The sequence below is a fragment of the Tasmannia lanceolata genome, unplaced genomic scaffold (genome assembly GCF_043159265.1).
Source record: "Tasmannia lanceolata isolate RefF3 unplaced genomic scaffold, GAP_Taslan_0.1 ptg000003l, whole genome shotgun sequence".
Taxonomy (NCBI): Eukaryota; Viridiplantae; Streptophyta; class Magnoliopsida; order Canellales; family Winteraceae; genus Tasmannia; species Tasmannia lanceolata.
This window is the reverse complement of record NW_027518680.1, coordinates 47447857-47462541: the sequence shown is the minus strand read 5'-3', so window position 1 is coordinate 47462541 and position 14685 is coordinate 47447857.

Here is a 14685-nt window from a genome sequence, read left to right as displayed (position 1 = left end):
TCACCTAAGTAGATGAACTCATTGCTTCCTTAATCCGTGTACATCTACAGCTACGAAAAGTAATGGGTACTAATGCTGGAATAGTAAAGATAAAATGCTAATACATGTTTGGATTTGGTTATGAGAACTCTTCTTTGGAGACAGGCGCCTCCTTATATAGCTTTATTCGGGTAATCGTTCCTCATTACCCCACGTTCTTCTTGGAGGGAGAATTTTTGGTAACTTCCCACAATGGGTCCATTTATTCTTATGTCCTCCAATGTCCAGGTGGTTATCATCCACCTTCCCATGATTAGCAACAGTTGTGCCACATTCTTGAATCAGCCCAAACAAAATGGTGTCATGGTGGTCTGGTCCCATTCGGCCGATTGTCTCCTTTAAGATGAACGTGCTTCAGCAAAGCCTTTAATAACTATCCACCCTTAGAGTTCTAGTGCATGCACGTTCTTCTACACATCCATCATGTTCCAAGGTGGCATACCACGTTGTTGACCTAGTGCAAGCGGACTGCCACTTGATAATTAGATCATTAAATCCCAAAATGGTTGTAAACAATCAAGTAGTGTTTTCTATAGGTTTTGTTGGCTTGCTGTACAAACATACAGTTTTGTAGAAAATCTAGCTAATACTGTTCTCCTAAGATTTGGTTGGAAATGTTGAGTAGACAGTCTCTAGATTTTGTTAATAATCTAATATCTAATGATGTAGTTGCTAGCAAACCACAGATTTTGATTTCTTATTTTTATGATGAGTTGCACGAGTTTTACATATGTTGTTAGCTTTATTTATGATTCTCATTTTTAAGGGTTGTTTCTGTTATATATTCAAGGTGGAACTGAAACGAAGAAAGAGATGATACAGACGTGAAGTATATGGAATGAGGAGAGGTATATATGTTAAAAGGGTCGTATTACCCCCGGGCAAAATCGCTATGCGTAGCAGAATAAAATTGCATAGTATAAAAATTATACTTCAATTTTGCCCTTAGCCCAGGATTTCTAGGAACTAGATTACATTTTGGTGATAAATTTAAATAGATAAAATCATACCTTTGAAGAAGTTACCATGAAGAAGATCGTCTGCTTGATCTACTCCCCGAGTCGCCACGAACAAACTTTTCTTCGCTAACGCCGCAAGTTGATTCGATGGGATCTGTTGATTTTGCACAAGAAATAGAACAACATTTGTTCTACTTTTTGTAAACTGATCCAAATCAGTTCTTTAGATGGGAAATCCATTAGTAGATGATGGAGCTTTTGTGTCTTTCAAAAATTAGAAAAAAAAAATTGGAAGAGATTGAAGAAGGGGAGATGTTGAACGTTTATAAGAGTTTATTGGGCGTGAATTTCAGCAGCCTCTTTTCTCTTGGAAACGTCCACTAAAGATTTATATAGATTTGTTTCCTAGTTTAAAAAGCTTCTCAAACATTCCCTCTTGAATTGAAAAACTAGTCAACTTTTATTTTGATAATGGAAACGAACTTAAAGTGTGAGAACATATGGATGTTCCCAACTAAAATTGACGTGCTCCCAATCTTAGAAAACGAGAGTTGCTTTTTGGGTCAAAAGCAATTCCTATTTTGTCTCCAAAAATATCTCTCATAATCTCTCTCCTATGTTATCTTATTCTTTATTCTTTTAATTGCTTCCCTAATTTTTCTCAAAAAGGATATTTCAAATTAGATATTACGATAATATCTCCACGAATTTGAGTTTGACGAAATTCCATCCGTTTTGGGCACTAACACTAACAATATATGCTTTTTATTGCAAGTTAGCTCTTCATTGTTGGTGCTGTGGAATTGTACAGTGCATGGAACAGTCTGTGGATTGCACAAACTGGACGCTTTTCTTATTCTATGGTTTAACTTGATATGTACTTGATTGGGTGTTGTTAGTAATTTGGAATGTGTCATCCCATGTGTACAATCTGTGCAAAATTGCACCTTTGCTTGGGGATACCATGTGGGTTTTGTATCTGTAATATAGTTTTATTGTAATCAAATGCACACATTTATACTTGAACATGGTCAATAATATTCGGCTTAATATTACAAGACCTTAACATCCATGCATCCCCCTTGATGAGAAAAAAAAATCTGAGTAGGCTTATTCTCATGGACGAAATAAATCTATGAAGTTGGGTTCTAATTGAAATTTTGGCAATGAAAAGAAGAGAAGGGGTGACATGTTTAGGGTGACAAACATGCCTGATCGAAATTGGGATGTTTATGTATTTCCCAAGATGCTTATATGTTTTCATTGTGATTGCACATGTTGAAGAATCCATCAAGCCGAGTTCAAAGATGGGTTAGAGGTGACATCTAGAGAACTTGGGAGAGGAACTTGTAGATTTGTGTGAATTGTTGTTCTAATTGATTAATATTGGAATTTCCTATATGTTTGTTTAGTTCATAGGTATAAATGTGAATGAGAATGTATATAATAAATTTTGTGATTGTAATAGCTTATAAATGTGTGATTGTAATAGCTTATAAATGTGTGATTGTAACAGGTTAAGAATGATAAGAATGAATGTGAATGTTGACAGGTTTTAAATGAACCCAAATTTGGGGATTTTCTGATATTTAATTTTTATTTTAAAAAAGAACACTCACCAGCGTATTTATCCCATCAATTACTTACAATAGGTTAGGGGCGGTTTCGACCGCCGGTATATTCCAACAATCAACATGAACTGCCGGTAAAACCTTTAGGGAGTGCATGCTTCACTGGCGAATAGGGTGACTTTTACAAGCGATCGTGACTCCTGGTAAAGCTTAAGATTCTTGTAGTGTTTTATTGTATTTATTAATTAAATTTTCATTTTAATTATTCCCATTCTATTTACAGGGGAATCAGAATAGAATATCGATTTTAATTTTTGATTCTGACAATCCAAATGCAATTAATGTTCCATATTAGGTAATATACACATGATCCTAGTTTGGTCCCAACATACATTCTATATGTAAGGTAAAGGCTTAAAATATCAAAATTTGTTCTTTTTTTTCAGGAAAACGCCAAAGAATGCATTTAGACTGTCAAAATTAGGAATTCAGGCCAACATCTATTTCGATTCCCCTGGAAACGAAATGAAAAAATATAAAATAAAAAAAATTAATTCAAAAGAATTCCAACAAAACTTTCATTCCAACCGAGGCAGACTTAGAATATGACCCTTGGGAGCCGGAAACAGATTCCAGCATTTTTCTACTTTAATTCTACTTTCGTGTCATTTTTGTCCCGGAATTCTGTTTATTTTTTAGAACCAAACATAGGAATTGTGGCAGAATCGAAATAGGATGCCAATTTTTAGCATCTGATTCTGATAATCTAAATGCACCCGAGATGCAATCTTAATCAAGAACCAAATTGATGATGGTGACAATGAACAGTTACATGTTTTTCACAAACGCTCTCCTCCTTCCATCAAAATCCACTTATTATTTATATTCTTGTGGGAGGGTTGAATATCTACATTCCATATCTATTTGGTTGCACAGCATATGTCACGCCCCGACCCCACTGTGTAGATATTGTCCGGTTCTGTGTCATCTACCCTCTCCGGTTTTGTTTTCCAGCAGCACTAACCGTGCCCGACCCACTTCGCGAGGCCTGCCCCTTGGAGATGCTGAAAACGCGTCTATATAGGGAGAGGAGAAATCCACATATATAGCCCACTAACTTTTCATCCCTTTCCGATGTGGGATCTTTCAATCCACCCCCCTTAGGGCCCAGCGTCCTCGCTAGCACACCGTACTAGATGGGAGGTCCTGCTTTGGTACCATTATGTCACGTCCCGACCCCACTGTGTAGATATTGTCCAGTTCTGGATCATCTACCCTCTCCGGTTTTGTTTTCCAGCAGCACTAACCGTGTCTGACCCACTCCACGAGGCCTGCCCCTTGGAGATACTGAAAACGCGTCTACATAGGAAGAGGAGAAATCCACATATATATAGCCCACTAACTTTTCCTCCCTTTCCGATGTGGGATCTTTCAGCATAGATGAAACGTCCCTTTTTTTGTCTTTAAATAACAATAATTATTATTATACACATATAATATACATTCAAGCGATTGATGGGAGGGCGTTTTTGTCCCAAGTTGAAAATTTACAAGAGTCCATATTTTAAAGAAAGTCTTACTTGATAGAAGGAAAAAAACTTCCTAGTCCAATAAGATTAGAATACACGAAATTGTGGAATTGTGGAACTCTTAAAGGAAATCCATAAACTCACGTTAAACACAAAATGTGTAAAACTCTACCCTAAAGAAGAAAACTTTGGAACGTAGAGTTTGGAAGAGAAAAAAATTGTTCTTCCCTAAAATGTATGTGAATTAAATTTATTTTCTTATTTTGATCTTAATAATCTGCTTCAAATCTATAGTTATGATGAAATAAATAAAGAAAAACAAGATTTATTCTTAGATCGTCGTTAGATTGGGTGAAATCATGGATTTTCGAAAGACCTAATGTTAGTTTATATTAACTTGAAATCTGGGTCTAATATCTGTTCCGACTTATAAACGAAGGTCCTATTATCTGATCCAGATTTTGATTTGTTCTTTGAAATTATAAATTTTCGAGTCTTCTTTCAAATGGAATTGGTTTCGTAATTTTTGGATTTCCGATGATTATTTTATAAATATTCTCATACAGAGGGTTTAATCTGCCTGAAATCTGGGTCTTATCTCTGTTATGACCTAAAAACGAAGGTCTTCTGATCTGATCTAGGTTTTGATGTGTTCTTTGAAATTGTAGGTTTTCGAGTCTTCTTTCAAATGGTTTTGGTTTCTTAATTTTTGGATTTCAGCCAATTATTTTATGAATATTCTCGTACATTGGGTTTAATCTGCCTGAAATCTGGGTCCGAGTTATGTTACGACCTAAAAACGAAAGTCTTCTGATCTGATCTAGGTTTTGATGTGTTCTTTGAAGTTATATATTTTTTAGTCTTCTTTCAAATTAATTTGGTTTCATAATTTTTGGATTTCACTTGAATATTATATGAATATTTTCTGCCGAGTGTCTAGTATGTCCAAAAATGTGTTTGAAAATCAGGCAATACAATTGTAGAGGGAATACACCTAAATTATATTCTAAAGATGAACCAACTTTCTAAATTTAAAATATTACTTGAATTATAGGTGATTTGGAGGGTTGATCTTGAAGGTTTAAAAAGAGATCAGTTGTTCAGGCGGTGGTACGTAATCTCGTGCTTCTGTGTATGATGTTTTTCTACATGAAAATTTTGATTTGCGAACTATGTTGGAAATTGAAAACTTTGTTTTAGAACTGATGTAAATCTCGTTTATTCAAAAGGCATGTTTGGTTTGAGAAACTCATGAAAATTGGATCAAGTACTTAGTGTTTGTTGCATATATTTGATTGTATTGAAATCTGCAAATTGAACTATGTCATATGGTTGTTGATCTCATTATTGCTCATAAATCTTAGTGAGATATTGTTGCGATATGATGATTGCTACCCATTGGGTGATTACTGTTCGATTCAAGTGAATCATTTGACATTGATTGTATTACTAGTATAGCTAGGTTGTGGTATCATTAGCCTTCCGAGTGGAAGTGCATGTTGGGAGAGTTCCCATTGACATCTTTTAGCCTTCCGAGTGGAAGTGAATGTTGCGAGAGTTCCCATTAACATCTTTTGGCCTTCCGAGTGGAAGCGCATTGTTTTAGGGGAGAGTTTCCTTTGATACCTAGCTATATCTAGAAGAATACAAATTGTTCTTGTATTGTGCCTTGGAAAATTTGTTAGTTGTTGATTAGTTATTTCTTTGTATCTCTATACGATTATACCTCGGTACATCACATGTTTCTTACGTAACAAGTTGTATTCTTTTAATTTGGTGGTTGTGATTTGTTGGCGAGATACTTGATCCAATCTTGCATAGAATCCTTGAATTACGTATTGAGTGTAAAAACTCATTCCACACCATCTTTTATTTTTACAGATATCGATGGATAGCTTTGGATCGTGGGAATGCGGGCATGAGGAAAGCTATAGATCGTATTAGAGAGTTTAGATTTCATAGTTCAGTAGTTGCTTAAGGATTTATTTATTTTAGTAGTCATTTGCTTATGCAGGTAGTAGGGATTTATTTTATCATTGTGGACCGCGAGCATCTTGACTCATGGGTTAATTAATATGGATAGTTATGGATTTCTTTGGAATATTAAATTTGTCTTCCACTAGTTGCTTTGAAAATGGAATATGGTTAATTGTTTTGGCCTTACATGCCCAAGTCGTCGATTTTGTTGGAGGGCATGCGACACTGTTACAGGTACCCCGGCTTGGGGCGTGACAACAGACCTAAAGAGTAGTGGAATAAGTAGTCAAGAGTGAGGATACAATAATTGGATTTGCCTTGCACTTACCTCAGAGAATAGTGATAAGTAGTGTTTGGTTGTCAACCTCATAGAGTAGTGTCAGGGGTGACATTACCAATATAGATAGAGAAGCAAGAGAGGGGGGAGAGAGTGAAAGAGAGAAAAAGAATATTTCACAAGAAATCCAAGCAAAATTCCACATTTTTAGTGGTTTTTGTTAGAGTGTATTCACCACAAGCCAGTTATTGTATTGAATTCATTATTATTAATGAATGACATCTATTGGGTATTATACAGGTGTGTGATGCTCTTCTTGACACATGTTTATCCTTAGATAGCATCGTATGAGTGGTCATGCCCATGAATTCACAGATCCTAAGGGGCGGGGAGATATGACCTTTAGGTTCTTTGCAGGCCTAGAAGTTCTTGGTTGGGGTTGAGATTGGATATCACGTACTTGGACACAATTAGCATCAGACCTGCCTCCATACATGCATTGGGGTAGCTTATCTCGATCATTGGGGCAGTGGACCCTAGCAGGGAGAATGGGTGCGATGAATGGTTCATGCACTGAACATATTACTTTATAGAGTAGCCTGTGGATGAGGATATAGATAAGGTTATTCTGTCAGTTAGGACCCTTTATATGCCCTCTGACCCAAGTGGTCGTTTTGGTTTGTGGTCGTGCCTTATGACTTTGGTCTCTCTTAGAGTGGTCCTCGGTCCGAGATCACTTATGGGTAGTGTTGGGTCATCGAGTAACCCATCAGATCAATAATGATGCCCAATAAGGAATCCTCCACCACTGTATAGAAGAAAGTCATTTACAGTTTCGATCTCAGTGTAGGCCCTTTAAACAATGACTAGCTAGCCAGTTTGATAATTTGTTTAATGAAAGGTTTTAGAAAAACAATTGTCAAAAGCTATTTGCAAATGCATTTGCAGGCCCTTGCTGATAGATTGAAAGGTATACCGTTGGATGGGCCCATAAGGTAATTGATGTCCACCCACCGTAGCATCCAACCCAGTAAATGAGGATTGGAGGAAGGACGTACATATTGTATGTGATGAGGGGTATTTTGATCGGACGATCATTTTCAGCGTAATGTATTGGTGGGGGCCACTTGCCCAATGCGATCGTAGTGAGATTACATAATTGAGATCGCAATGGGGTGCATTGTGGGTTCTATAGGATCGGCCATCAGATCGATGCATTGATCCCACTCATGACTCGCTTGACCCATATTGATCATTGGACAATATGGGCACCAGATTTAATGGTTTGCATGGACGGATATGATCCATTGTATGAGAAACAGGGAAAAAAGGTGAACCATACTTATGGTGTGTGCAAGTTAATTAGTACAATTAATTATGCATAGCTAATTAAATACTTAAATCCTATTGACTAAGAGTTAAGTTAAATCCTATTGGCTAAAATTAGCTTGAATTCTATTGGTTGGGATTAAAAAGGCGAGAGAGGCTCTCTAACATGCGACAATCCATCTGCGAAATGCTTTTTACGATGGACGCTAGCAAATCCCTATTTAGTAACTTGTTTAGCAATCTAAAATCGTTTTGGATCAGAATTTGAAAAAGGAAAAAGACATAAACATACGAAGTAATATTTGATTTAAGTTGCTAAAATAAAATAGTTATATAAATTGGAATTTGATTTCAAAAGGGAAACTAAAACCAAATACATGGAGTGGGATGTCCAACAATAATTAGATTAGAGCTTGGACGCCTACCTCCCCTTTTGCCCTCTCTCTCTGGATCAGAATTTGAAAAAGGAAAAAGACATAAACATAAGAAGTAATATTTGATTTATGTTGCTAAAATAAAATAATTTTATAAATTTGATTTCAAAAGGGAAACTAAAACCAAATACATGGAGTGGGATATCCAACAATAATTAGATTAGAGCCTGGACGTCGACCTCCCCTTTTGTTCTCTCTCTCTCTCTCTCTCTCTCTCTCTCTCTCTCTCTCTCTCTCTCCTTTTTTGCTTCACAATAACTCACACTCTCTCTCTTCTAGTTGATATTGACGAAGCATTTAGGATTTCGGCCTCTAGATTTGATTTGAATTTAGATTCCCGAATAGGAGAAGAGTTCTCCTTTCTCCTCCATTGTCTATGCAACCCAAAGAAGCCACTACTTCGACTTCCGGAGTGTTTGGATTTGAGAAATACCAATCGTCGAGCGGGCAGTGGATCAAGCAGTGAATATCAATCCAATAATCAAGTGACATTCTCTAAACTCCAAAATTTCAATTGGTAACTAAAGAAATCTAGTAACTAGGATCATGACCTTAAGGCCATGGGAAGAAAATATTTTATTTTCATGTGATCATACGCTTCCATTGCGTGTATTTCTTCCCATGTTACCTTTTTTCAGTTTTGGGCTCGGATGTTATAGGTAGGGGACAAGGGTGACACATCAACATACATGCAATGATTAAGCATGAGACATCCCTAGGAGTCTCCATGTTATTTCAATGCTATATGGGTAACCAATCAATGCGTTTTGCTGACATGACACCCATCTACCAAGCAAAATCCCTAAGCCATCCTGGCTTTTTTCCACCCAAACCCATTAATATATTCTTTACTTCATTCATATCACAAGAGGTGGCTTATAGATTAACTAGTAAAAACCCATGCGATGTACGGGCCGACAAAGAACCGTACGGATGACATCAGCGGTTGATCCAAACCGTCAATGTGATGGAAGACAACATCAATAGGTCGTGCCAGTAAAATCAGTTCCATAGGCTGATCCTAGCCCTCCAAGCTACAGAGGTTTTCATAATATGGTGTTCCACTTCAGGTGCCCTGAATTAGTAAATTTTTTGCAAGGTGTGCGAGAGTCGTAATATCCCCAACATATTCATCAGGAAAGTAGTTTGTTCGTAATTGTCATATTTCGATACCTCCTCTCTGTAGTTTTTTTCGTAATTGTCATATACAGGGACCCATGGTCCTTAATTTCCCTACAAAACTTTAATAAGTAATGATTATCATTGTAGCTTCTTTCGATAGTGATTATCGCTGGCCACCTTTCCAGACATAGTATTTCCGTGAGGTTTTTTAACATGGCTAATAAGACAAATCTCTGAACACACACAATTGCAAAGGACGGGTGAGACGTAGTCTTCAGAGAAGGTGGCTAGCAGATCATGACCAAATCATGGGCGGCAAAACTTTTCCAATTTTTTTTTTCTTGGATTAGACGAATGACATTTTTGAATCCTACACGCTTAGTTTATATTATAGATAGATAGATAGATGGATACTCGGATTCTCGGGCTAGAAGACAAAATAGATGGTTCTTGTGTTAGAGTTAGTGCCTTAAAAACCAGTGTAAATTGATTGAATATCAATAAAGTTTTTATTTCATGACAATATTGGATATTATTATTATTATTTAAATATGTGTGATGTGCTTGTGATATTGACACATATTTGTCCTTAGGTAGCAAAGTATGAATTCCATGCTTAAAGATTCACAGATCTCAGGAAGCGAGGAGATATGGAATTCTGGTTCTTTGCAAACCTTAACAGGTTCATAGTTGGGGACAAGATTGGACATCTTTTCCTGTATACAACTAACACCAATTTAGCCTACATGCACGTGTCATGGAGTGACTTGTCTCAGTCACTCGGGTAGTTGACCCTAAGCTAGAAGAGTGGATGCGACGATGGGATTGTGCACTGAACATGATCACATTAGATTAGCCTGTGGACAGGAGATAGTAAGGCTATTCTACCAGATAAGGACCCTTTACAAGTCCTTTAACTTGAGGGATCATATTAGTCCGTGGACATGTTTTTCTTTCTTGGTCTATCTAATGTGGTTCCACTAGGGATTACTTAAGGGTAGTACTGGAATGCTTGACAAACCTTCGAGATTAATAAGGATGCCCAACACGGGATTCTCCGCCCAAATTATTGGGAAACATCTACAGTTTTGGTCAGAGCAGTAGACCTATGATATTACCTGGCCAGGTGGATTTGATAAAAGGTTTATCAAATGTTTTGCAAATGCATTTGCAGGTCAAAACTGCATGACTAAAAGGTATACCAAGAGTGGGCCCGGGGGGTAAACACAGTCCACCCTCCGTAGGACCCAACTCAGTAGATGAGGACTGGAGAAGGGACTTGCACATAGACCTGGCAAAAGCGACCCGTGCCCGCGGGTCGACCCGACCCACCCGCAAATTTGCGGGCACGGGTCTGAGTTTTAGTGACCCGTCAAAACTAACCCGTGGGTGACCCAACCCACAAAAACACATTGGTCGGGGGTCAACCCGCGGGCACCCGCATTTTTACCGTATTTTTTGGAGAATGTTATCTGCACTACTATTTTTTGATGAGGGCACTCCTCACTTTATAAAAAGTAAGGTATGGCCCGCACCATAGGATTATCCAAACCGTCCATTAGATGGGCCATAGCCTAAATAGGTTATGCCCCAAAATTATTTCCATTGGTTGATTCTAACCCTCCGATCTATAGAGGGTTAGGATCAACCCTCTAACATTCAGATTGGAGGGTTAGGATCATCCTATGGAAATGATTTTTGGAGCATAACCTATTTAGGCTATGGCCCATCTAATGGACGGTTTGGATCATCCTATGGTGTGGGCCATACCATACTTTTAATAGAGTGAGAGTGCCCTCATAAGAAAACAGTAGTGTTGATAACATTTCCTTTTTTTTTATAGGAATTTGCTAGCAAATTTCTCCTATGCCACTTCTCGGCATGTGGCCATCATTGGTGCAAAGATGCGCACAGATGGCAAAGATGTCGAAGGTTGCTAGCAAAAGCAAAATAACCAAAAAAGTAATCATTACAGAATAAAAACTAAAATCATTGAAGTATAAAGTTTTAAATGAAAAATAACTTAGAAATGGTTTTAAAGTTTTAAAATTACGAAAAAAATACCAACAAAATGTAGAAAGTTATTACAATTACGGGAAAACACTGATGCGGTAAAATCATGAGGTCAAATCATGAGAATTAATCCCCTATTTGCGGGTGACCCGCGGGTTGACCCGTCCTACCCGCGGGCCGCGCGGGTCACCTAAATTCTGACCCGCAAAAATGAGGGTCATCTCCTGACCCGACCCGTGTGACCCGCACCCGCATCACCCGTGGGTTGACCCGGCCCGACCCACCCGTTTGCCAGGTCTACTTGCACATATTGGATGTGGTTTGGGGTAATATGGTTTAACGGTTAATCTTCAGAGTTACATCTCGATTGAGGCCACTGACTCAATGCAATCGTAACGTTGACTACGGAGCGAAATCGCAGTGGGGCCCGCTCCGCATTTATAGAGTTGCACACGCGAACTAGGTTCGTTTCATTTGAAAGGGAAATATATACACATAAAAGTGATGTGTATATAATAAAGTATTTAATTTAAAATACTTGGCTTAGTTAAAAGGTAACTAAGGGAATTAAGGGAATTAAATAAATAAATAATGGAGCTTTGTTGAATAAGAAGGTCATTACTTATGAATGAAATAATGTGATAAAGTAGGGTGGGTCCCATCAATATGCGTCCAGCTTTGTTTTGCCTTTAGTGACAATACTTAAAAAGGCCAGTTGCTTTATTGCCTTGTCTGGACGAGTGATTTTTTTGAAAGAGAGGATATTTAATAAGGCATTGTATATATAAAAAGCATATCTATATGCATGGTAAGAAAAAGAGAGAAGGATATTTCAATTAGAAAGTGATTTTTTGTGGTAAGTTCTCAAATACCTTTATTGGAGTTCACGCCCAGCATGCGTGGGAGGAGTTTTTCATACGTTATGGAAAGTGTCTCCAAAAAGGTAATGACATGCATGGTGTAGGTAAAAGAAAGTTTACTAATTATGCAACTTTTACCATGGAAACCAAGGTGGGGTTTTAGTATTAAATTTTACTTTATATAAGAGAAGTAAAGGACAAATCCAGTTGACACAAAAAACTGCCGAAATTTTTTTAAGGAACATAACCCCAAGTATAATGTGTCCATTGCTTCTCTCTCTTCTCATTGTTCTAAAACTACAATTTCAAGGTAGTTTTTGCATTCAATAAAGCTCCAAAAAAACACAATTGATTCCATCTCTTAAGAACTGATTTAGATCAGTAAATTAAAGAGAACAATCGTTGTTCTCATTCCCTTGTGCGAAAGGATCCCATGGATCAACTTGCGGCGTTCGCGGCGATTAGATTGCACGCGGCGATTCGATGAGTAGATCAAGCAGACGATCGATTCCGCGATCACAAATAAGGTATTTGATATTATCTTTGTATTTCTTTTATCATCATACGATCATGTAGTCCCTAGGAATCCTGTATAAAGGGCAAAATCTTTTGAAATTTTTTGTTCTACGCGATTTCTTTTTCCGCTGCGCGTAGGGATTTTGCCCGAGGGTTACGACCTTTCTAACAAGTGGTATCAGAGCTAACTAGGGAATAGATTAGGAAGCTAACGAATCAAAGATAGATCATGCGGTGAATCCGCTGTGAGTCCGGACATTTATCCCGGCTATCCGAGGTTCCTTGCTTTTGTGTGCTTAATAGACTTAGGTACTGACGTGTAAATATCAGCGGAAATGATCCACTCCCTGGAGATTTTTTGATGGTTTCTTTATATGGTTGGATAGTATATTCGAATATGATTCCAACGCATTAAGAATCATCGAATTCCGACGGGCGGATTGAGAGATATGAATTTTTGAAGTTGGACCTTGTTTGCTGATTTTTAATGCAAAAAATTGCAACGGGTTTTTCCCGTAGTGCCCGAACAAATTTGGAAAGTCTATAACCAGGTATAGATCTTTCAAACATTGTCTTGGGTTGATCCTAGCATGATCAGAACCTTCTAAGGTCTCCCGAACAATTAGATCACACTAAAAGTTGTTCGGAAGGTCATGCTATTCGGAAGTGTTCCTGGTATACAACTTTTTGTGTTTTTCTCAACCAAACGGATTTGTTTTCTCATGAAAATTTTATGGTGATTTCTCTGATGTTAAAAATGGTTTATAACATGCTTTCATAAAAATCAATTCCATGGCTTGTTAATTAAAAAATTGATTAACGTGTTTTAAGTGCAAATCAATCGCTATTGGTGAATTTGGGCAAAAAGGGATGTTGGACCTCTATTCATAAACAAGATTCATGGGTTATTTATTTGTGGATGTGCTGATGTGTTCTCTTTTCATATTTAATGGTTTGTAATGATTAAAGTCCGCAATGTATTTAATTTAATTTTATGGATTCACTCCCTCTGGGCAGTTGGACAGACGACTGGTTTCCCATGGAGATTTTTATCATGATGTATAGATTACCTAGGCTAGTATAGGTCTCTAGAGTAGTTTTTTTTTTTCATGTTTATTGTAGACCATAAAAGGATGAGATCGCTCTCTTGGAGATGGCGGATAGATCGTATCAACCGTGGCATGGAGATGCTTCAGATGGTCTGGCGGATGAAGGCAGTGTTCGATTCATTCAAGGAGAACTAGCACGTTGATGTTGTTGATGTTGTTTACCTTATTATTTGAGGCAAATTTCATACTTATACCCTTTGGAAAGTTCGCCTTGAGGTCAGCGGATTTGCCCTTGTGCAAAAGCATTAAGTTGCCCAAATTCACCCTCAATTTGGTAACATGGCATTGTAGGGATTCCCTTATTCAAATGAGGTCAGTGGGAGGATCCCTATAATCCAAAATACCTAATTGAGCTTATGGATGTGTTTGTGACTGTTTCCATGGTTTGGTTGGATGCTTACATGTGATGGATGTTTGCTTTATGATGGATCCATGTATGTTTACTTTTTCCATGTGATGGTTGTTATTTACGACATGCATGTAATAATCTAACACTCCCAAAGGAATTAACCCTCTTAATCGATATTAAGTTGTGAATGGAGCTTGAATTGAAATGATTAAACTCCATGGCCTTCCATAGACATCTAATGGTTGGCTGGTCTAAAGGGTAGAACGGTCATATGCCAAAGCAGAAGCTGATTCTATTATTTAGACTAGAGTAACCATTAGATTCCTACAAAGATAAGGAAAATATGGAAAATGCAGTGGTCATATGTCAAAGCAGAAGCCATTGTAGATTTGCATTAGTTTCTGAGGCGACGTTCTAACGTAACCAAGCAAAGGGTATTGATGCCCAAAGGATAAACATATCGCGATGCTTGGAGGCCAAAAATGAATTGGATATTATGTGAGAAATAATGGATTAGAAGAATCTACTTATTCAAAAGTTTTATGAATAAGTTTCCGATGCCCATTGGAGAAATTGTAGATTTCTCTTGATTCACGAGGTT